Raw genomic sequence first — 26292 nt, 5'->3', positions numbered from 1 at the left:
ATAGTATATGAAATAGTAAAGAAAAATACGTTCGGATAAATGGTGTAATATTGTTTTATCTCAAGCGCATATTTATTGTTCATAATATATAATTAGAAAAATAATTATGGTACAGGTTTCAATCACTTTTTAATATCTACTCAAATTTTTTATTTTCAGTTCGAATTTTAGACAGTTATTTGAAATAAATATTTCTGCCCGTATTTGATATTTTTGTGCATTATTTTCGTAAATGCGTAAAATACTCTCTACTAGGATGTGAACATGTTTTGAGACATTTTTAATTATGCTTATACCTCGTGAACTCTAAGAGGACAAAATTACTATTGTGTCATATTATTAATTTTGCAGAGGAACGAAACACTATTTATAACATAGATGCGGACGATTTATAAAAATGGAAAGAAAATATTTATTTATAATATTTCAAATTAGCGACGCTAATTTGTTCAGCCTCCACCCGTTCATCCACAAATAAACTGTAAATATACGATATACGTCGTTTTGCTTTACAGCCGGAACCGTATCTTTTACATCGTGCAAACGGCGTCGAGATACGATGGATAACGGTCACCGGGGAATAGGGATAAACGTGCATGCCGCACACCATCAGCTACCAAGGGTTGTACATATATATAATTCTCCGGCAGAGTATTCAAGTGCCAAGCTGATTGCTGGGCGCCAGGACCTAGTATAAATGGGCCTGATTTCGGGATAAAATGTTCGAGTCGTCGCAGCGTACGGTGTACACCTCGGTGGTAGAATTTCAAGATAATTTAACCATCCAGTTAAATCGGCGATCGTTCTTGACGGAGTTAGCGAACTCGCACGACGATCAGTCTCGATAGCGAAGGCGGCTTTCCGCTGCCTATCGCGCAACTACCGTGAAGGTGCTACGATCTAGCTCGGATTTGCCGGCGAGAAAAATCGGCACCTTGACATCTCTATTCCAAAATTCTCGGAACCCTCGGAGGCAAAATCCTACTTGGCTTGCGGCATTGAGCTCGTTGAGAAGCGGCAAAGCTCCTCCATCAATCTACACCTTGAGACTAGGTTGGGTGTAGACTATCAGCCGCTATGCTCAACCCTTGCCATACCTGTATCACAATGTGACACTTCAGCAATTCAACGAGACGCAATTACTGCATCACACAGTGAGCCATTTGTCCGATTTCACTGACCAAAATGATTTTTTCCACGTTTCTAAAATGTACCTATTGATTCATTTACAGCGTTTCAACTTAGAACAGATAATTATAAACAAATAAAAATAATTATAAATAAATAAAAAATAATTATAAACAAATACAAATAATCACAAATAAGTAAAAATAATTGCAAATGAATCAAAGTAATTATAAACAATTATTGTATGTTTGAATTGTAGGTTTCATTACTGTTTTGAATGCAAATAAATGAATGAGAAAGAATGTATAGAAGGTATATGTCGCAAGATGCGAGAGGTTCTGGCGGACGTATGAAAAGGCATGAGTGAAGGAAGTAGATGAATGTTAATTATCAATTCGCTGTCGTACTGCCGATTGAAAAGTTTAACGAGAATCGTGTAACAGTTGTACAAAATTGTTTGAACATGTGAATTATAATCAGCTAGATTACTAAACTGTCACGTTTTGCTTTCATATATAATCAAAAAGAGAATCCTTATTTAATCAAACGATTTAATTATATTTTATTCTTGGAACAGCAGTAAAACTCAATCATTTTAATTTTTAATCCTTGAATGACGAGGCTCGTGTATATGTGGAGTACATATAAATCGGGTATATATAAATACTGTTATTTAACTATGTAGTTTTAGATTTAAATTTTCACTTGCTTCATTCGTGTCTATAAAAAAAACTAACGTATCTAGAAGAAGTACCTTACAAAATCATTGATAAAATTAATAAATAACATCATAAATGATCCGCAGAAAACTGAGTTAAACTTTTGCGAAAATGGTCGGCCATTCGAATGTTAACAAAGAGAACACATGTAAGATCCAGTCAAAGGATTTTTTAACTGTTTCCTTTGTACCAATTTCTCGAATTCATATTTAATAAATTCAGTCCGGCATTGAGCTAACATCCTTCGAAAACATGGAACTTAAGGACTTAATTATACATTCGCTCTCACAATAGAAGTAAAACAGCGAACATTTTCAGGAATGTAGTTTCAACTTTCCGGAAGGTTATTCAGAAACGTTTGAGTTTTCGCTGTTAGTTTCGAAGTCAATTTTAAAGTTTACCGCTATATACACGTAACTCTATCATTAATGCAGAATTCCTGGCGGTTAGTTGGGAAAGAAAGCGTGTCTGGGGAGATATTGTTCAACTTATAACCGTTTCACTCGGTTCCAACAATGCGTTAATATTGTAACAACGATAGCCGCACTGTTTAACCAAAGAACGTGTATTTTAGCCATATCCAGTATGAAAATTGAACGTTTTACATTAATAAAAATTCATTTTATGATTGTATTGTAAACAGTAAAATATTAAATTTCCGAAGACTTGAAGCGTCTTTTTATATATTGTGCAATTCTTACTGGCAAAAACTTTAGAATGTACAATTTCATTTTTCACATTTATTAGGTGCACTCTATTTTAAAATAAAATATGAATTTTTTAGAATTTTAAGAGAAAATTAAACTTTAGCTTGACTTTTTAATAAATACATTCAGTTTGTTAGAAAATTTTTCTTATTGTTAAATAATACATTCATCACAACGTCTATTGTTCAAGATTCTGTAGTTATTATGCATAATGAAAATAACTTTATCCGATGTGTGGATTGAAATAGTAATACTTCACAATTTAACAATAAGCAATAATAATACTTAACAATTTAACTAATTCTATTAACAAACATTAATGGCATTTGTACGTTATTTTTACGACAACGAATCTCTCTCTTTTTGCCATCGTTATAAATTATTGTCTTACTTAGATTTTAGAATGTAGTATATGCATGTCAAAATCTGTTTAAACCTCTATAATGTAATTATAAATTTCTTTATTAAAATTATGTTAGTATTTTAAAATAATGTCAGTACTTGTAATCCTGCAAGTAATTTCAATGAAAAGCTTATCCGATTATCTAAATTTATTTAGAATGATCATTATATCCATGCATTATCACATTATTATAAAACAGTAAATTATAATGGCAAACACGAAGCACAGAAATACTTTTTCATTACACACTGCATTTTATTTTTCTGTCAAACAAGTAAAATTATTTGGTTGGTCACGAAATCGTTACAATTGTGCAAAGTTCATTCAAATTTTATATGTAACAGGTAATTTTTTTAATAACTTATTCAGGATCACTATTATGTCATTTGTTGAATAGAAAATGTAGTAATTAAATAATAAAATGAAACTGCTTTAGATTTTAGTGTTATATGATATTTTTTCGAATTGAACAATTAAATTGTTTCAACAATTTAAGAGGGATCACTATTACGTGAATATCTACATAGAAAATTGCTTTGAATTTTCTTGATAGTGTCGTGATAGTTTCTCGTATGTTGTCTTTGTAATCGACACGAATGTAGCCTGGTCGTAAAAGTTGAAGAATCGTGCAGCACATTTGGAGGATTGTGCCCGTTACGGAGCCATCGTAGGCGAAGAGGTACCATACTCTTCGCAGATGCTCGTCCAGTTTAAATGAAAGTGATACATCGGAGACGGACGGAACTAAATGTTAAGTGTATTGGAAAACTGAGAGGTTCTGGCGCATGTACCATTTTTATTAACGACAACGACCTAACGGAAGCGGGCACTTTCTTATCGGCGGAAAACTGTTCACCTTTGGTTACCAATCCCCTTCCATCACGTAACTATAAATTTTTCCTACGACCTCGCCAAACGAGCGTATTGCTCTCGATTCTTGATTTATTTCTGGCGATTTGCGGGTTACACAGTTCCCGTGTCTCCAAGTGGCACACTTTCCGTATTTACGGTTGTACTGGCAACGAAATTTCTTAGTTGCGCTGTTTCGCTCTGTTTCGGTTTAATCTTGATCGTCCGGTGAAATTGTCGAGGACTTGTACAAATGTCATCAAACAGAAATGTACGTTTTCTTTCATACTACAATAGAATCTCGATTAACCCGCCTTCTGATATCAAAATTACGTGTAATACAAACACTTTTTTTTGGTAACAATATTTGATCAATTTGTTCACTTTATCAATATCTTGTCCATTTCACGCACAATATCTTGACGCAACAATTTCAATCCTTTATCACTTCGCATTCGTCATTCGATCATTCAATCATCGATTCCCACGTCCATCGCATCATTCGATTATTCAATTTTACCATCTTAATGAAAATAAACCCACAGGTTTTACATGCACTTAAGGCAACTCATATGTGAAACGATTTACTGCGTATGAAATCTGACACTGTAATTAAGTGATTGTACTGTAACTTCCAGAAGACGATGTAATAACTCGCTTGTAATATTATTCAGGGGTTTAAAAATGACAATCATTTCAATAAACATTCAACTGAAATGTTCATTCACGGAACAGTTAATCTTCTGACAAGAAAACAAAACAAGAGAAGGGAAGTACCACGGTTATATCTATAATAATCAGCAGTCTCGTTACGTCTCTTGAGGGGAACAAACCAAACAACGAAATGTTTCATTTTGAGAGTACTATAATTATCAATAATTATCAGCAGCCTTGTCGCGCCTCTCGAAACGAGTACAAGACAAAGAAACAATTTTCACTTTCGAAAGTACCATAATTATGAATTGTATTTGTCAGCAGCCTTGTTACGTCCCTTGAGAGGGCATATCCAATCGCAGAGTGCGTAAATGGTCCCATTTTATTCGCTCCGTGTTCATCAATATCGGAATAAGTAAACGCTCACACCTGCTCGCGTGAGTTTTTCGTTCGGTGCTGAATACTCAAGGATGGAAAGTGTCCATGGCTAGAAAAAGGCCAATAGCTGGGCGCTGTTTTAGTGACTTCTGGAGACCAATATGCAGTGTATATTGTGTGCACGAGATACACAACCACGAAGTACGACTACCATGTTACCGTAGGACGCATAGATACCACGTACACACCTGTGAAAAAGGAGGCGGAATACCGCATGGCACTGTAGCATCGACCCATTGTGCTATGCAGAGTGCACTCTCTGCTAAATCAGCCGCTCTTTTCTTCACTTTTTGCTTCCCTCGACCTCACCTCCGTTTAGTTTCTCTCTCTGTTCCTTTTCAATCTATTCTCTGCCGCGTAACCTTGGCTCAGACGGAATGTCGAAGCGAAACGTCGGTAACGAGACATCCAAAGAGACTCTTTTACGTTTTTCTTCTCTTTCCGTCTTCTTCTTCTTCCTTTTTTTTTTTAAACCCTTCCCAGTCCCGATTGCTCTCATTTTCAACCGAACGTTCGGCTTTCGCATGCCACGGCAAACTCCCGCCGAAGTTTCCCGTGCCGAATGCTCGAGAAAACTTCGTGGATCCCATGACGCACCGTGTAAGCCCTCTATCGTCGATACCCCGTGCACATCCCCCACCTTGCGCTTCTCCGCCCCTTGTTCTCGAAAACGGATATCCTGGAATTAAATCTGTTTGCAGCGGGAAAATCGAATTCGCCGGCATTGTTGCCGAGTGATTAATTACGCGAATTGTGTTTAGCAGCGATGGGATTGTTTCGTTCGCGTGTCTTGCCTCGAACGAAGTTAAGGAAGCGGTGCCGGTTGCTCGTTTAATTACTGGTTAAAACTGGGTCTCCTTTGTACACGATTGTCATTAATGAACTCGGTAAGAATGAGTTTGCCGAATTTACAGCTTCCCTCGCAGTCATTCGTTGTGTGCCCGAATTTTATTTGAAACGCTTTGTCATCAAAAATTGTATAATTAACTTGTTATAAGGGTGTCTATAACGCGTGGGACCCACTTCATGATATGTACATGAATTTTCTGTTTTAATTATCTTTACAGAGGACGATTGAAATGACCACCATGCATTTAAAGAGTTTACCGTATCATGAAAAACAACAACAATATTTGAGGTGCAAACGTTGGACGATTCAACCTGTATAATACAACGGTATTATATACATAATATTATAATTAGTATGTGTAGTATCGAAAACCGCTTCTCACAAGCTTAGAGGTTCAAGGTCAACTGACCTCGGATATCTCAGAAAATGCAAGGTATCAAAAACTCAAAATGTTAATATCAGTGATCAATAATAATAATTCTGCTGTGAGACGAAGTGAATAATGAACAAGTGCATAACGTATTTGTAATATGCTTAGTTTAAATATATTTTTATAAAGCACACAATGTGCATCATTTTCTCTAAAATCATTTTCGATAATAAAAGAATACTAATTTATTTTTGTACATCTTAATCTGCGTGATGTTAAAGATAATCGTATCAATGAGTAGAGGATAGTGGAGCCGATTACTATGGCCATCAATTATTGTGCCTTTGGTTTGTTTTCGGAAATAATTAACTTTACATTTATCGAATGATACATATTAAATTTTCTATTAAAAAATAAACAGAATAAAGGAATAAAAAGATTTAGTGCCTTATTCGATAAATATAAAATTAATTGCGTCCTAAAATAAATAAATCGCACAGCAATTGGTCTGTCCACAGCAATCGACTTCACTATCCTATTTCTTGTGTATCAAATGGGACATTTAAATGCGAAGCAATAGTATCGGCAAAATAGAGAAACAAGCAACGACTAGAAAGTTCTTTTCTATTCCGAAGCCACGATCTCCAACTTTCCCGATATGTCCACAAAGACCACGAGTCACATCTATTTAATATAGTCGAACGGTCTCATAGGGACGCATCTGAAGTCGTTCAACGCAAGTCGCGTTGCTGGAAAATCCACTGGGCTGACAAAGACTGGATAGGAACCCTCTTTGAGACGAGCACACGCAATTCGACTGCCGCGGGCTTTTGTAAAAAAGCTCAGCTCTACGTTCGGCGAGCTAAAGGCGATTAGCGAGGATACATAGAATAGCTTCTGGGTGTAAAGCAAGGTATCGGCGCACGATTTCGAGAACTTGGAGCCAGACGAATTTCCTATTGATGTCGCATAGAGTCTAGCGAGACTTAGGAACGCTGGATTGTTTCGGCATGTACTTTCTTGACAGTCTTGGCTAATCTTAAAAGGATAGTCTTTGTTCTCACCGACTGATGTTCGAAACGACACAGTTTACTTACTTCCGCGAACACATCACGGTTACAATCCTATCTTACGAAGACAGGTGGAGTCGCCGATTCCAAAGCAACTCTTTTTGGTGATTCTAGATACAATATACGCAAACACGTGTCTGAGATATTTTGCCAATGCTCATTTTTTACGAAGATATTTAACATGTAATTTTTGGGTTTCTCGGTGTATATTGACTGTGGTACGTAAATGTCGTTACGATCTTTTTCCAAAATAATAATAATGGTAATAATAATATTTATTTAATCGACGGAAGAAAGTCCCTGTCTTACAATAGTATGAGAATATGTCACAGAATTTTGTTTTGTTTGCTTTATTAGCTTTTTTATATATAGTTTTCAAGTAATTCCACAATCTATTATCATAAAATCGTCCCCATGTTATTGGATTCACAATTGAACAAGAAATGTGATAATATAAAGAATATTACAGCAGAAATTTAACAGCAATCGTCATTTACTCCCTATTTTATATATCATTTTAAATAAACACCTTTCCGTACCGCATTTTCTATGAAGAACACAATCTATTTCGATGTACTCTCCCCTAATTTGCTGTTGAGCACTTTGCACTCCTAAATCGATCATTTTCCCCACTGTGCGACACACAGTTTCGTTGACAATGTTTATGTCTATGTCGTCAACTTTTACTGCGTGAAATGAGTACTCTTCTTTATCAGTAGCATTAACAGTAAAAATCTTGTTTAGGACACCCATTTCGTTTTACTACGTATTTGCAATATTATAGTTATAGTACACTTGCGTAACACCTGAAATCGTTAACCTACAAAATACGGCAACAGAAGCTGTGCATCACGTTTTGATTTCAATATAGAAAGAAAATAGTTCGCCAGAATACGCATAACGCCGACAGCGTTACTCGACGTTGGCACAATGGCCGTCTCCCACATCGCTCATTCTCGGTGTAACAGAATTACCAAATCCTGAGTAGCTCTGGCACCGTTGCACGTTTTGCTGAACTACTTCGTTTCTATATTGAAAATAATACGTGATCTGTAACCTCTGGCGCCTTCTGCGCGACAACGATTTCTGCAGAATACCGAGTTCTACCGTATGCTGTAATTTTTCCCTTGCGTTTCTCATTTATGCGGTAAACTGAAAAATATTTGTAAAACTTGGTACTTTCGAGGCATCTGTTACAGTTCCATCGTAGTTTAACTGCATATAATTATTCATAATGTAATGACAAACCGTATACGTTGGTTTAGAAAAATTCATGGGATAGTTTCATGTAAGAATCAACTCTGAAGCCATTACTAGTAATATGTATAAGACGACTATCCAGTGATCCCATAATTAATGTGAATTTTCTTTCCATAGGAAAGAAAGTATTCGTAAAATTGATAATTCGAGTTTCTCTTTGAAATCAAATTTTTTGAAATCTGAGGATGAAGAAGATAGAAGTGAAAGGAAGACTTTCGAATTCGTGTTCAGTGATCATCAGGTGCTTTCCATATATTATATTTTTTATAAACATCTGGAATACTCACCTCAGAAATGTTTTCATTCGAAGAACTAAATGTAGAAAATGAAATTCTTTCGCTTTAATAACTTTCTGTATAAATAGAAATACATGCTATTATTTTACATTTCAAGTATATTTTCAAAATATCTGAAAATACAATGAGTGTGATTTTAAAAATTATCTAAATCAAATAAGCTATATAATAGTTTTCATAATTTTGTGTGTGAATACGATTTAAGATAAAATAAATGTCGTATTATTTGAGATAGTATTTTCCTCGGTAATTTTATTATCACCTAATTTACTCACACAAAGTGAAAACGAATTGGAAGGTGTTCGGGGAACATTTCAGTAATATCATCTGATAGTGAGTACAACGAGGCTACAACAAAGAATTTCAATGTTATTTCTCTGCCGGAAATTGACTCGATACGCGCAACTCGATCTGTGCCGGTTCTTGTGTAAGGTATCTTACTGGTGTACTTGTTAGGGTTCGTCTGAAAATTCAAGATAGTAATTCCGGTGTGTACATGCTTAAATTAAATACAGCTAATAAATAAACGAACTGATAGTCATACGATGTAATCCTGTGCAAGATTTTGATTGTTCAATTTGATCGATGAATTTAGAAATGGCAGAGAATTCGATAAAAGTGGATTGAAAACGAAAGAAGATCGAGAGAATTGATGTTGCATATATTATTGGGATCAGAATCCGTTGTCATTTGTCATTAGCCAACTGCGATTAGTTGCTATTTGTGGTAGAACCAATTCAGTGACATGCTCGTTAGCGCTAATATGTATCAATTCTCGAGTATCGTGCTGTGAAATCAACCGGTTATGGAAATGATATGTCATTGATATCAGTAAAATACGTTAGGAAGAATCGATTATGTAGTATTCATAGATGCATCAACAAAGTAGAAGCAATGCTAGAAAACAAGTACTTCAAATTAATATTGTAATATTATTGCAAGTAAATATTTATATTTTTTCAATTCAGAAAATTCTAAATGAAGTTTTGTGGAAACAGATATTTTTATGCAAATAGTTAAATAGTATTTTCAAGTACGTCTTCTATTGAAATGTATCGCATATTTCCTGTATTTTCAAAAAATGTTATATCAAACCATAAAACAAACTCTCTCAACACTCTCGCATTTAGTTAATTGTAAAATAAATTAACGCAGACTCTAAGCATAATTATTTTCCTTTAATTGGAAAATGATTCAAGTGGGCACATCATGTGCAAAATCTTACAAAGCCTGATTAATTACGAGATCAATCGCAGGTGTTATCAAAATTTCTGTGTCAATATTGTTCATTCAATTAAAATGTTTCATACGTTGTCTTTACTTTTGTCATGTTCTGTTTCTAATTAATTGCGAATTTCAATTAAATGCGTGTGAAACGTCAAATAAGTAAAATGTCGATAATCTCTAACAATTATCTCAATAAAAACTAATAATACCCTATTTTAAGAAACGCGTAACAACGAAAAAATCTATGGATTTTCTTCTTCGACATTATTAACTATTACATATTTACAGCTAGTGACTTTAATATTCGGGCATTACAAAATTGTTATTTTGATCCATTATAATTTTGTACACAACATAAAAAAAACATGATCAGGTACAATATAAAAACTTGTGTGAATAAAATTGATAATCTACGGGACGAATTGGAAAAACAAATTAGAACTTCAATAATGTCAAAAGAAATGTTGAAACAACGTTTAAAGGAACAATGGGCTAATATTACTACAGAATATTTGAAAGAGATGATCTGCATTATACCTCAATCTCTTACAAAATATATTAAATCAATTCTTAACTATAAAAAGAAAAAATATATCCATTTATATTTTGAAATGTCTCTCTGAACATTAAAGTAATAGTACTGATTAATAATCGGATTGTTGTCGTCGTTACTTTATTTACTTATTATTTCTTACTTTTACTTTTCTTACTTATTTCACAGATATCGTAAGTTACGTGAATACAATTTATACTATTATTAACTAGACTCGTTATACATGTTTTTTTCTGCTGTGAACAGAATTATAATGAAACAAAGTAAACATTTTTGCAGCGTTCGAATATTAAAGGTACGTACTATACATCATAGTCCGAATTTCAGTCAGTTCAGTTATGCAATAATCTATAATAAAGTAGAAACAATTAGCTATTAAACATTTTACTCTGCTCAAATAACTATTTCCGGTTAATGTTTCCTATCTTACTTTTAAATCTTATACGACATATCCGCTACTCAATCCTGCAGCGTTGATGCGTTTAAATAATCCGTTTAATTACAAAACACTTCAAAGAGAAGTTGTTTGTCAGAACTTAACTCCGTTAAGAAAGCTACTAACTGCTCGATTCAACATTGGCGACACTTGAAAAACAAACATTGATTAGAAACTAATCCCAGTATAATCTTTGCGCGCAATCGATCGAAGCCGTACGTGAATAATCGACTTTCCCGAACCGTTGGATAGTCAACCATCAACATTCAACAGTCTGCAACGAAAGGGACAGGAGACGTTTTAAAAGTGTGTATTCTATAGTTAATTCACGTCTCATCGATGCCAAGACTAGAATTTGTTTAAATTCAATGGGCTATTAAAACATTCGTTATCAGCACATGTAAAGTGTGCCACAAAAATATTGAAACATCTTTTAATACTTTTACTACCACGTGACTACCTCAAAAGTTTCTATTTAAATATCTACTAAATATCTATTATAATTTGAATCTCCGATAAAAATCTATTATAATATAAATCTCTATTAAGAATATGGTATAATTCAAATTTATAATACATATTCATTATAATTAGATTTTATATAGAAATCTATTATAATTAATTTTACCAATATTTAAAATTAATTACAATCGAAGCATTTCGTTTAATCAAATTAAAATTGAATAGTTAAGTTGTACGATATTAATTACTTTTTTCAATATGTTTATGTTTTATGTGTCCCAATAAAATTAGGGAGATACATATAACAGATTAGCATGAAACGTAATTTTCAAATATGATTGTATATGTATAATTAAACTTCGTACCCTTGTCTCTTCGTAGTAAACAATTTATTGAACAATCTTAAACGCATCACTTGATTTCAACAAATTGTTTTTATAAGCAGCAAGGATACAAATACTTATGGGACTGACTGTATATTCAACTGACTTTAAACTCTAAAGCCAATCGAACGTGTCAAATACGATGTTTTCATTCGAGGTTCAGTTTCAAAAAAACTTCATTTTAAGTCGTTTGTTTTTTAATCGGATAAAAAGTAAGGTAAACACTTGATATTGAAACACTGTTGCGGATCGCGTCCCGTTTGTATTTGAACAGTGACGGTTTTCACACGAAGATTTTCTTTGATTCGACTGGTTGCGGAGAGAATATTAGAGTCGATTCGATGTGTTTGCTACCCTGATCATAGACAAGTACAAAAAAAAGAAGCATTTTTTGTATCAAAATTATTAAAATTATAAAAAGTCTTTTACAGGAAACGATTGAATAAATTTCATAATCCAAGCAAACATTATTAAAGAAATAATGAAACACCTGAATAAATTCAGTCCTGTATCGTTACGAAGCAACACATGCTAGTCACAGATGATGTTCCGTAGTTTAGTATTAATACAAATAGGCACGATGTAATTACATTTAAAGGGAAATATCCGTTGTACAAATGAATAAATAAACCGTTTCAAGCATTGTGCTAAACGGTATAATTCTATGTAGAACACTAATTTATTCGTAATTTCACTCGCTGCCCCACGTGTTACAGCAACTTTTGGGTCCGAGTGTACGCGATAGCAGTGATGTCTGTGCCTGTGTTTCGTACGCGTATATATTCATGCCTCTGGTCTTCCATTCCAGCCGTTTGTTCCTGGTCGAAGTCGGTCCGCTTTTGTTCCTCTTGTCACCCGCTTTCTACCCTTGTAAAAGGCTTACTTGGCGAATCTAATACACTTTGACCTCTTCGACCGATTCTCTCTTTCTCTACCGTCGCGTCTGCTCGGTGTTCCGCAGTTTTAAAAGTCTTTCGTTCGCGAATTATATCTTCCGTTTCCGTTCTTCGAGTGGATGGAAACTTCTCAACTTTGCTTTCAAGCCTTCACGGCTATTTTTCAAATTATGCGATCGTGCGTTTGATAATAGGACCGTCTGCCACGCCAACTACCGAAACTTGTGGAAAATAAAAACTTCGGAATCACCGCTTCATGAATCTCTTACATAATGGTATCGCTTCGTCGAAATATCTTTCTGTGATGGTATGCATTTGTTATTGCCGTGATAATCCATCGTTATTCATCATTTTGTTAAACATGCCCTTCCGATAAGACCGACAGAACGTTAAATAATCACGACCGCCATATTTGTTATTCCGTTATTCGAATCACGTGACCTTTGTATTCAGTAGCAGAGAGATTAAATTTTTTTATGCTGGTGAAAGTAATATTTTCCCTTTTTTCGCGTAACGTTGTATGGGGTATTGTTACCCTCGATTGAGTTTTTATTTATTGCATGTGGCATCAAATAGTCTTCTTTAAAAAGAAATGTTCAATGTTGTTACCAAATTTATGAACGAGACAGAGAATATTTATGAATGGGATACTCATTAGCATCACGTGATGCATGCGCATGACATACATGTTTCGTTCTCGTGATAACAAAATCTCATCGCGGTGCATTATCTGTTAATATTAGATTTTTGAGGTTGACGTAAAGTTCGTTGGTGTATTATTGAAAATGTTTTCGGAACGAAATCGCATTAGTATGGAAAAAATGAATGAAACTGTAAATGAGGTTGTTACTGTTGGAGTTTAGATAAGATCGACGGCTCAAGCTTTTGATATGACTAAATTGGATTTACCCCAGTTAGTGAAACGATCTAAGGAAAATTAATCTTTTATATATGCACCAAATATTGGTAACGAAAGAGTATTTAGTATTGATCAAGGATATTGTCCTTCTAATTGTTTGAAAACTACTACAAAAATGTGTTATATGGTTTGACAACAGTTCACAGTTGCTCAACACATTGAAATTATGAAAATTGATTGCCTAATTTCTTATTCAATTCGAACAACATTCCGTGCACTTCGTTCGATTAATGGTGGTGGTCATTTAAATGATACACAATGAGCACCAAATTATCTATATTGTAGTTTTCATTTTTATTTCAATTTAAAGTTTTATCCCTTCTATTGAAAAACTCTTTAACGCGCGCGCGCGCGCGCGGGAATACTAAATCTTTATACTGGGGTAAAAAGCATCGATTCGACTATTTCTATCTAAGTTCATGACTATTAACTGATTTAAGCTTTTAAAAACATTTGTGTGCTCGTCCTGTGACACACTTGCCTTGTACATTAAGCATTCAAGAAGATATACTGCAACGACTGCCAATAACTATTTAATGCATGAACGCAGTAGCCTGTAGTTGAAATTCTGATAACCACTTCAAATGAGAAATTGATTAAAGGTAAAATAACATAAACACCCGCTCTACTTTAACCGTTCGCTGTCACATTTTTTTTGAAAAAGTAATATTATCATGAGAGCAATGAAATAAATAATTAATTCGATATACATGGAAGTGTGATATCGAGTTCTGATAACGAAAACGATGTTCTAGAATATCCAAATTATATTCTCAAATTTTTAGGTCTCAATAGTACTGCTATTTTTTCAATGACAGTTGTTTGAAAACTGAACTAGGTCTGATTGACTCAGTATGATCTATGTGTTTCGCATAAGAACTGTGACAGTGGGCGGTCATTTTTTTTATACAATAGTTGCAGGTCTATAATTTTAATTATGAATTTACGACAAACACACTTCATTTTCTGAAGAACATAAAATCTACAGTTACAGATACTTAACGAAAAATATTGAAAAATAGAAAATTTTAAAGGAACCTCAAATCGATTCTCAACCAAGAGTTTATGGATGCAGTTATGATCAGAACCAGAGCGTAGTAGAAATAACGAAAATCGAAGCTCTAGATTTGTGCAAATTGATATCGTGAAATGAAGAAAAATATTATTCCTCTAAAGATTGGATTTTCAATTCGCCAACGTCGAACTGTGTAAATATCGGTTTGATTGTAGTTCAGACGATAAAGGGACATCCGCCGAAGATATGTGTCAAGTTTGCAATAAATCGAATAATTGGTTTTTGAGATATCGGGCCTGCCAACTCGATAAATGTCGTTCGGAGAAAAACCGCGTTGATAGTTTCACGTACTGTTAAAACGGAGAGGTACTCCATCTGTAAATCTGCAGCGTTGCTAACTTCCGGAATTTATAAAAAATGTTTTAGACCTACATACAGTCTGGAACAAAAATAAATAGACAGATAGGGGTAATGGAGGAATGATTGAAATTTAATCGAATTTACATTATTCTTATACATCTAACTTTTATTTATTCTGTATCCTTGTAATGCATAGAATATTCAGTGAAAAATTTACTTGTCGTCTGTGTACAGAAAAATGTAAATAACAGCTTGAATGTTTAATTAAATAATCTATATACTATAAAAATACATAATAAAAAAAAGGAATGTTTCGTAATAGTAATATAAATGCATATTGAGCAATCGTGACACATGGGCACAAAGATCTACGAAACCGTGGTTCACATTTATTTGGTCAAACCATTTCCATCGAGAGCACAGAATCCGCTGTTAGTATCGCGTCACAGTTTGACGTTAATGGCCCGGGTAGGTAAATATCCTACATTTTCAGAGGCTGGCTCCAACTTTTGTGCCCAGGAATACTTGATAGTTTAATATCGATTCAGTTCGCAGTCAGTTCGCAGAATGTGGAATTAACAATCGTACACGGGACAATCGCAGTGCGTGTAATAGACGCTGGCATTTGCCAACGAGATAGTCACAGTACGTATGTATTTAGTACTGTGGACAATTGTGAACCGGATAATTGCAGTGCGTACTATACACTGACAATCGTAATCTGCACTATTGTGTACTCGCGTGAAGATCGCTTCACAGGAAACATTGTATCGAAGAAGACACTCGACCGTTTCATTTGTGAAATCAGTAGAGCAACTAATTTTTAATTACTCGGTTGAATTTTCAGAATTTTTTTTCTTTTGCGTAGCTACGAATTGTTCAAAATATAGAAAATTGCGGTTCGCATAAGAATTCGCGTCAACTTGATGCGATATAAAAAATTAAATTTTCAGCTTGTGCACAACTGACACAGATCTACAAAATATTCCTTTAAATTTTCAATGCGAGTTCTTACCTGGACTGTAAGTTATAAGGATGATTTCATATTTCCTCTGCGATTTCATGGAATCGAAATTTCTCTCACACGTTATCGAGTAAACTAATCGATCATTTACCTATTTTCGAAAAGTTGTTCCGTTTTAAAAGACACCCGAGTATCGACGTGAGTCACCGAGCCCGTTCAAAACATCGCGTGTTATTAAAAAGTCGGCCAGTTTATGTTCAACGATCGAATATTTCTGCATCGAATCGACAAAGAATTCCGGAGGACTCAATACTCAGAGCCGGAGATTTTCCGAATGACCGATCAGCCAGCCCTGCAAGAGGGTGAACTTCCAATGGGATCCGAGGTTCCTCTCGCTACTTCTTTTTCCTTCCGATATCACTCGACGCGCGACGACACGCCGTTTCGTTTTCAATTTTAGAGGAGATGTTACAGATTCGGCGGAGCCTCGTGGTAGGGACGCGGAGATTATAGAAAGCAACCCCATTTTTAACATCTGATGAGGCACCGGTTTTAACCTTCGTACGGAAATCGTGTCTATCTGATCCAACATGAAGCTACGAATTTCTAATATTTTGTTGTTAAACCATTACTTTGACAGAATTCGTGCGGTGTAGTTAAATCTCTTTACCCTTTACAGTTGAATTTTTTTAACACGCTAATTTCGAATCCGATCGCAAAAATTTACTACTTCAGGATTTTGAAAAAAAATCGATTCAAGTGAAAAAAGCTAATGGAATCGCGATTTTTTAGTTGGAATATTTCAAACGTGACATTCTTCAAGGTTAAAAAATATTCATACTACAATTTCTCTATTTTTTCTTTACCCTAAAACATTTCAACTTTAACAATAAAAAATCTCATCGCTTTGTCTCATTTCTACCAAAAGTTCTTAATGCAATCGTCATTCGTACAGATACGTTTATTATTTATTATGTTTACTTGTTTTATTTATTTATTTATTCGTTAATGCTTTAAGCTCGATAGTTTACTTAGCAAATACAGGATTTTTATTTTTATTTTTGTTTCGAGCAAGTACAAAGTTATTTATATGAATTCAAATTATGCTATTGTGGAAGTCTAAACCATAATTAAAATAATAAATAGTAACGATTAAATTAACGGCATGAATTCGTTAGACTTTGTTTCCTGCAAGAGGTCAACGCGAGATGGAATATCTTTCGAATGTGAAAGATACACGAAATTATTCCGTACTTGTGTATTACGTGTTGCGTTCATATTATATGCGGTAGATTTTTTTCTACGGGAACATTTTAACAACGTAAAAGAATGTTTAATTCCCGACTGACGAGCTGGAGTCCCGGAAATTGCGCTGATCCTAATTCCTTTGTTCTCTTTTATTTTATATTACATATACATTCCTAGGCATTTATATCTCAACCTTTCAACAAAATTACAATATACTCGCTCACAGAGTTTAACCTATGTAGTTTATTTATCTCACACAATGAAAGCTAATAAGTGTGGGATGGCGACTGTCAGATTCCACCTCGGACGGAATGTAACAATTTAATCTCTGGACGGTCGGGGGTGTGACCTTACAGAACTAAATTTTAACGAGCAAACACTTCGTAATGGAGATTTTCGAAAAAAGGTTCAACTGTTTGTTAAATTAGAGCATTCCCGACAATATTCGTAATGAAGTTTTAAAGATCCTAGGCATATAAGCTGTTGCGTTAGAAAGTACAGCAGCCAAGTTAGGTATGAGACAATATTATCTATATTTTGTCTTGATAATACGCAAAGAGAAACGGTTTACTAATACATTATCTATTAAATTAATTTTATTTAATTTTATTTGATTTTATTAAATTTATTTAATTTTATTTGATTTTATTAAATTTATTTAATTTTATTTGATTTTATTAAATTTATTTAATTTTATTTGATTTTATTAAATTTATTTAATTTTATTTAATTTTTTTTTATTTTAACGTAATTTTCATTCAATCACATCGTAATTCATAATGAACGTAGTTTAATTACTGAATACTTTGCAATTGTACTCCAACTGCAGTTATAAATTACATTGTAATTTCATTAAATGAAGGTCTGAATTACGAACCACAATCTGATCGATTTATAATGTAATTGACCTGCTTTGTAATTATAATTCCTTGACTAATTCAATTGTAATTCTGGTAATATTATGTAACACAAGGATTAAAATTTAAATATTTTCTTTATTCATTATCTAATTTTATTGAAATCTGGTATAAGAAAATTTTATACATATGATCATTTGCAGTAAACAATTTGTTGTAAAATCATAAACGCATTTTTTTTATAAGCAGTGGGGGCACAAATGGGTATATAAAGAGATTTTCACTGAAAGGAAAAATTAAAATTACTTTATATAATGATAGCGAAAAATCTCTTTATTTCATCAAAAACTTTTTATCATTTTAATAATGTCTCCTTAAAAAGCATAAAATACTGTTAAATCACTGCAGTTGGAAAAATATATATTGATGATATATATTGATATATATTATTTTTTTACACTTATTTACATACACAAGAAGTGTCGTCACCCTGAAGAAACAAATTGCGAACGATAATAAAAATAGCTCAGAACTTCTTTTAAGGTTCCCAACAAATTTGCACAGTTTCAAAAGAAATCGAAATTTTCCGGTTGCCGCACTTCCCTTGTTAGCAGGAAGCTTTACCCTGCGGTGATCATCAAAACGGAGCAATTCAGTCGACGCGCAAGAATCGACTACTTACTGCGTGGGAGGTGTGGAATCGATGATTTTTCAGGACAGCTCGTACGAAGCGTAATTAACACGTTCGAATCCCGATCCTTCATAAATCCGTGGATTGTCAGATAGGTCGATGGTGGCAGTGGGCAGCATTATTACGCCGAGAGATGGACGAGGATGGAAGAGCAACCCCTCGTGACTATTCCGAGAATCCGTTGCCCCGGATTGACGGTACGTGCCGGTGCCAGGCGCACGTACGAAATGCAAGATAACACCTTCACGCATCCCCGACTGCATACGAAAATGCACACAAGCTCAGCCGACCGCTTAAAGGTCATTCTGGAACGCTTATATATCGATTAAGAGCCAACTGGCCTGGATACTCGCCTGCAGATTGAAATGCGATCTGACAGATAATATGTTACTGTTACTGGACATCTTCGATGTCGTTAACATAGAGTCACCGCCGCCTCAACAACATATTGATGGCACAATTTTCGGCGTACGTCTCGTTATTTCAGACAAACAAGATGCGTATCTTCGCGCTCGTTGCACAAACAACAATCAAATCGGAGTTCGCCAAATGTAAATATGATTAATGATTGTCATTTCAATCGTTTGTGTAATAATGACTAAAGATTAAAGAATATTCGTTGCGGTTAAAATACGCGATGACTAATGACTGATAATTATGCATTAATGTCATAATTGACTAATTAATTACTCAGTTATTAGTGAGTTGTGAAAACCTGATTGAAATAGTCATTAATTAATGTGTTAAGCGGTAACCATTAGTTATCAATCTATATTGAAAAAAGTGATTAAAAATAAATATGAAAGATGTATAATCATTCGTTAATTTATTAACACGTAGGGGTATGTATAAATAACAATAGCAGCATGTAAGCACAAAATGATTTTATTTATGTTAATAGAATGAACAAAAATTGATATTTTACGTGATACAAAACAAACAAAACAGAACAAATGAATTTGTTCACTCTACTTCCGCTTCTTTATTTTCTACAAAAAGAAAAGCTTAAAAATAACCATCCATTCTAGTTATTTCAGCAATTTGTAGTAGGATTTTCAATTTTATAACTGAGTGGGTTAAAATCGTACTAACGTCAATCGCATTTTCCTGACTGTGAGAAACAAGGAGTGTTATTGTTTATTAACATGTGTGTTGTTTATTGATCAAATTTATTGTTAAGGTAATTTATAGTAACTTTATAATTTCATTCACTTGTTATTTGAATATTTTGACACATTATGAGTACATTTTACGTCATAAGTCAACATTTCCGAAAATGTCACTATAATTTTAACCCACTCAATTGATTTATATAGATTGATTTCGTAACTTTAATTCAGTGAAAATATATGTAATAGTAAGTTTCTCAGTAGTCATTATGCAAAACATTCTTACTATGTCACTTCGACAGCGATTTAACTAACGAAACGTTAATATTGATGATCTAAAATTTCCTGGAGTTATGCATGCGAAGTTTGATATTCCGTCATCAGTTAATTTCGCATTAACAAGCTCTTAAATATGCAGAACATTAACAGTAACGAAATATTGAAACTCTAGTGGAAAAGTTTTTACTTTGAGGAAGTTTCATCAATTCGGTCTGCGCGAATAATGCAAATTGCCATTAGCCCTTATTGATGCGACGGCGGCGAGTCAAAGGATGACGTTTGGCTAGTCTAACGTTGCCACATTACCATTAATCTGGACACAGTGATTAGAGTTGGTTATTTCGAGCGGTTACGTGGACCGTCTGATATTACAGCAGCGCTGTACTATTCTACAATGACAAATTATCATCTGATTAATTGATTTATTTCACATCGGTCAAATCCGACACAAATTTGGAAATGTACAATCATAAATTTATCCGAAAAACAACGTCGACAAAATCCCCCTACAGTATTATTTCATTTATTTGTTTAGTACATTGACAACAATTGTAAATGTAATGTAATTTATGCGTGCGTTTTTATTATGCAAACAAAAATAATGTGTTACATTTTTATTTATATTGGAGAGGATCCTAATAAAACTACTAGAATATTTTTTACACGTTTATAGCTAATGTTTAAACCTTATAAATATCACACTGAGAAGCAACGATTACAAAATAATTGCGCGTTGAACGATAACAAGTTTAAAAATTTTAATTATTTGATGAAATGTCAGAGTTTAATTAATGTAACGAACTTTAAAGAAACGAGAAAATATTGTATAAGTTTGAACGCATAGCAAAAGTTTTCTAGGAGCGATTAATTATCACGATGTGAAAGTTAAACTTCATAATCTACTGCGGAGCCTCTTCATTTTTCAATTAATCAACGGACACTGTATCAACGTATAAACAATTTTTACAGTACAAGTTAGCAAAAAGAGCAAGGAACGTAAATGTCAAAAATGTTTTCCATCGGATGCTCTCAACGACGTTACGAGCAAATAAGTACGCTAAACACGGTAAAAATTTACAACGATCGAACGCCTAATGCCAAACTCGATTATCCGAAGTAAGAGGATCTTCGTAGAATTCGAATTAACTGCGGAAGATTAAGCTAAAGTTAAGCGTCTAAGAGGGTTCTCGCAGAAGTTGCCTCCTCCAGGATTCAGGAAGCACTAAAAAAAGGAAAGCAAATCCTTATACCGTTCTCGGTGTGAGCGTCTGCCGTCTTTAAGTTGGTGGAAATGAGAAATAAAAAGGACAATAAAGCAGAAAGATCTTAATTAAAAGCTATTCCAGGTAGCCTTTATCAATTGCCGAGTTTGCATGGATTTTCAAAGTTCATTCGTGGACAAGGGATCGATAAAACGAAAGAAATTTTATTTGATTCTATTTAGTCGACTGCGGGAATGTTCTTGCCATTGTAGGGCATCCCGCAATACGAACCAGTTGCAATGGCGCTGAAACTTTTGATTCCGTGGGACGGAAGTCAAAGGAATTTATATCATAGGGACTGGAGAGTCCGTCAGAGTAAAATATATCTTTTGATCGCTTTATTTTCTATCTTAGTTTCGCCATTAGCCTCAACTTGTTTTTATTCTTAATATCCCCGCATCATTTGTGGCTCCTTCGTTTTCGATAACATTATTTGTTTGTCGATTATGAAAATTATAATTGATCATTATTAAACTCTTGTACATAATTTATATCTATCTGGCCCATCATGAAGCAACAAATTTTCATTCTTTCGTTATTAACCTTACGTAGTCAAAAGTATTTTAATTTGAAATCCAAATTATGTTTTCCGATTTACAGTATTTCTATTTTATATGATTTATTGAAGCTTATGCATATGAAATTGAGCCTATTGGCACGTACAATACTTGCAGTTTTAACCGTTTTTTAAAAATATAAACAAATCCGATACTGTTACAATTATTTTGAAACATAGTATAACAATTTTTAATGACACTTCAGAGTGGCCACTCGAATGCAAAACGTTAATATTCGGAAACCGGAGCTCGGATCCATCTAGACCCCAGATATAAACAAATCCGATACTGTTACAATTATTTTGAAACATAGTATAGCAATTTTTAATGGCGCTTCAGAGTTGCCACTCAAGTGTAAAGCGTTAATATTCGGAAACCGGAGCTCGGATCCATGTAGACTCTAAATATAAACAAATATAAATATCGTAATTTGACTACCTAGTTTCAGACGATTAATTTTAATTTTCATATATTTTATTACGATTTATAAGAAATTTTGACGTGTCTAGAAGGTTAACGAATATGTTGAAAAAATTCATAAATAAAATTATAACAATTGTGTTGAACACACTGAGTTATTTTTGTATTAAAAATGTCCGCTGTTCAAGTGTTAATTCCTTGTACTACACGAATCAGACGTGTGGCGAATATTTCATATCTAGTTTATGAAACGTGAATGGTGTGTGATCAGTTTCGAAAGCCACGATGCATGACAGTAGGCCAATTTGTCCCAATTTCACTTATCCGCAACGCAATACAAATTTCTTGTAAGCCTTAAATGAACCAAACGTTAGAATCTAGATGGTGTAAGTTACAAAGTCAGTTGCTATAATCCTGTCTTTTCTAATTTATGTTATTAAATAAGATATTGCGAGTTTATGTGTCTTTTATAGACATTGGGGTGACAGTTAATATTGCTACTTCAAAGTGACGAATAGGCCATGAACATGGTCACGGGGTTTCATAGCATGGCAATGAAATTTTTATGGAAATATTGTACAGATTAAATTTTATGCGCACATGGAGACTCTGCATGTGCAGGATGAATGAAAACAAATGTTAATATCATTATGTTATATTTTCAGAATATAACCTTTATTTTCTGCCTCAAGTGGAACTGTTTAGTAACTTTTTGCTGAACCTGTATGAACTCCATTTCCTTCCATTCTTCATCTCATCTCTTACTGCTAACGATTCTCAAACTATTTCAGAGTTTTATGACGCGGAATGTAATAAGAACGCCGGGCGAAGTGTTATGTTTGAGTTCCTATAAAACTTCGTAATGAGATCAAGATAGAAAAACATTTGTCTTACATAGATTGTTTCTGAAATCATGGCGCAGCGGGGAAAGAAGTAATTAATATACAAAGTAATTGAGAAAACTAGAGCAAGAAAGTTTGTTTTTACTAACATGAACATTCGACAAGTATAGTCATTATTTAAATTACCTAATTGCCATAAATTCATGTATATTGTATCAGATTTCTATAATGCATAACAATATGTGTAATTAATGTATATATTTGCAATATGTATATATGCATACAACATGTACACCCCCGTCCATAAGTATGCGGACACTTCTTTAATTAAGATTGTTATCTAAAAAGTTGTGAAATCATTCATGACTATTATTATGATTTTTATTTTTACTTTTTACTATATCAGAGAATATATTTCACAAATATCGTATTTAATATTTCACCAATAATAACAAAGCTGGGTGTCCTTAAAACGTCTTTTAATAATTTTGATCATTTTCATTATATCCGAAGAAATATTCTTCCGTTCAACTTGTAATAATTCTCATAAACGTTTTAAATTTTCCGAACTTCTCTTTCTACATGACCCCATAGCATCTCTATTAAACTTTTAATTATATAAATAATTAAATCAATTAATTTAATATTACTATATGTTACTAAGCATACATATATCCAAATTAGAATTTGCCGACGTATATGATTTTATAGTATTAATTAATGATATTACTTATTCGTTAACGTTGTTGCATTTCTTGTCTTAAATTGATATAAATTTTGTTCAGAAGGGAATTGAGGAACACGAAATTTTATTTCATAGTTTTAACCTATTTTTGTATAAGATTATAACGGTATTCGTTAGCAGCACTATGAATATTCAAAATTTATCATTTCGTGAATGTTGTGTTACACATAAAAATTCTATACGATAGTTTTATCTTATGTTTACGTAAAGCATGGCCGTTATTCTACCTGTGCAAACTGTGTTCATCGTGTAACAACATACGAACGACGATTTCAAATAATAACAAGCTCACAATTGTGAGAAATCAGTACTTCTAATTTCGTATAAATCAACGGAGGTACAACGAATCCGTGGCATACAAAGAATATTTCGGTCGATAATCATTCGAACATCGTTATCAGTATCTATACTACTGTGATAGCGTTAGCTTAAGCTCGCTACGGAAAGGACGAAATAAAGTTTTCATATGTAAACGTTCGGTTCTCACGAAATGAAACGTGTTTAAGTCTCTTAAATCTCGCGAACAGTCCCTATTCCGCTCTCCTGGTTTAAATTTTCCAAATGTAAAATGTGCAAGGTGTTCCGTATAGCTGGTTCCCCGTTTCGTATCTCTATTGCTTGTAACTGTACCAGGTTAAGTTCGTACAACGTGATTAACCCTTGGTTGACGTTGTTATTAGTAGATTGACGACCCGTAAAAATTACTATGGCTTGATAACGCACACACCATCTTCACAGATGAAAGAGAATAAAGAACACATTTTCCTGAGCCATCATCATATGTTATCACTATTCAAAAATACATGGGTATTGAAAACTCAATAGAATCTTAAAAGTAAAGGTATAGTCATAAAATAATAGGCGAATAGTCATATCGTGTTAATTAAACTAGATTTCAGAGTCTCCTTTAATAGTTTAGTAAGATTTTGTCACTCTATTTGGTTCTTGGATATACAGTAAATTGTCCCCAATTGTCTCTCAGCTTGTAAACAAAAATGTCTAATTTGGGAAGAGGAAATACGATTATTCAAATCTCGCGGCTCGTTTTTATAGCCACCGATTGTCAATAACTACAAAAACGAGCCCCATAGCTCCTCTTCCAAAATTGTTCATTTTTGCTTGTAAAATGAGGGGCAATTGGAGAGAATTTACTATACTCATCGATTATAATATTCCTTTTTCTTCTGTTTCATATTTTATTCTGAAATTAGTGTGCACAATATGGTAGGACTTAAACTCAACTCTTGTTCACCTATATATTTTATACCTTAAAGCTTAATAAATAAACTAGAAAATATTCAGCATTAGAGGTATGGACAATAGATCGGGACAATAAAAAAAAAGATAATAGACAAAGCAGATTGAACGTCCTCTGGAGTATGGAAAAAAGGGAACACGTTTTATTTAATTGTAAATAAGAAATCGCAAAATGCGGAAGGTATACGCGGATAAAAAATGAAATGCGGAATTGCGGTCGGTTTAATTAAAGTCTAGTTTTTCTTTTCATCGTCACCGTCATCACTGTCGTCACTGCCTCCACAGAAGACGAACACCTCTGGAACCTCCTTGCATGCATTAGCGAGATGAAAATGACTCGCGAGCTATCGTTCGACGCTCCACTTTCGCCGTTGTCCTTTTTATTTCTCGACGAACCGTTTCGCAGCTTCCCTCGGTCGATTAAGCGTCTTCCACTGCCAAGAACTGGTTCCTTAATAGGAGACAACAGGCTCGGCCATTAATTTCGTGGCAGTTCAATGCCTCGAGCGGCGATCCAAATGTTTTCCAAATTCCAAGAACACGGTGAACGTTAACGACGTTAGTTTGAAGTTGCCTACTACGGGACTTTAGCTTATTTCCATTAAAATTTTTGAAGGTGTTCGATTATATTGGAAATATCTTAAAAAATGGCAAGTGTATAATTATTTTCATTGATGCTATTGTATAGTGTATTCGATGAAGTTGCAGATTTACCAGCTATATATCGTTAAAGATTGAAGAGTTATCCTAAAAATTCCTTAATATTTGACATTTCAAATATGAGAACTTTGGAAGTTCTTATTATAATGCGAAACCGAAAGAGACAATTCCAAAAATACTACTAAAAGAAAACGTAGTTCACACAAAAGATGATGAAGAAGAAATTATTCTAAATGATGAGAGAGTGATTACGAAAAGAAAATATATTATATGACGCAGAATGTTTGTTTTGCACAGACCTTCACTCTTCAGCCGTACATGATAAACAATTTATTACAAAGAAGCGGCATTTTTTTCTGTATTTTTTAGTGAATTGTGGAAGAATACATATTTTAGTTTTTAAGCA

At 33.8% G+C, this 26292-nt stretch overlaps 1 protein-coding gene across 2 annotated transcripts in view; it reads right to left on the bottom strand.

Moving 5' to 3' along the window:
* The window catches only part of nAChRalpha4 (nicotinic acetylcholine receptor alpha4), a 297477-nt gene that overhangs the window by 129969 nt on the left and 141216 nt on the right, over nt 1–26292 (bottom strand). The window lies entirely within an intron of this gene.

This window comes from Megalopta genalis, chromosome 2 (genome assembly GCF_051020955.1).
Source record: "Megalopta genalis isolate 19385.01 chromosome 2, iyMegGena1_principal, whole genome shotgun sequence".
Taxonomy (NCBI): Eukaryota; Metazoa; Arthropoda; class Insecta; order Hymenoptera; family Halictidae; genus Megalopta; species Megalopta genalis.
Note: the sequence above shows the minus strand (reverse complement) of the source record. Positions and strands in the feature narration are given on the sequence as shown.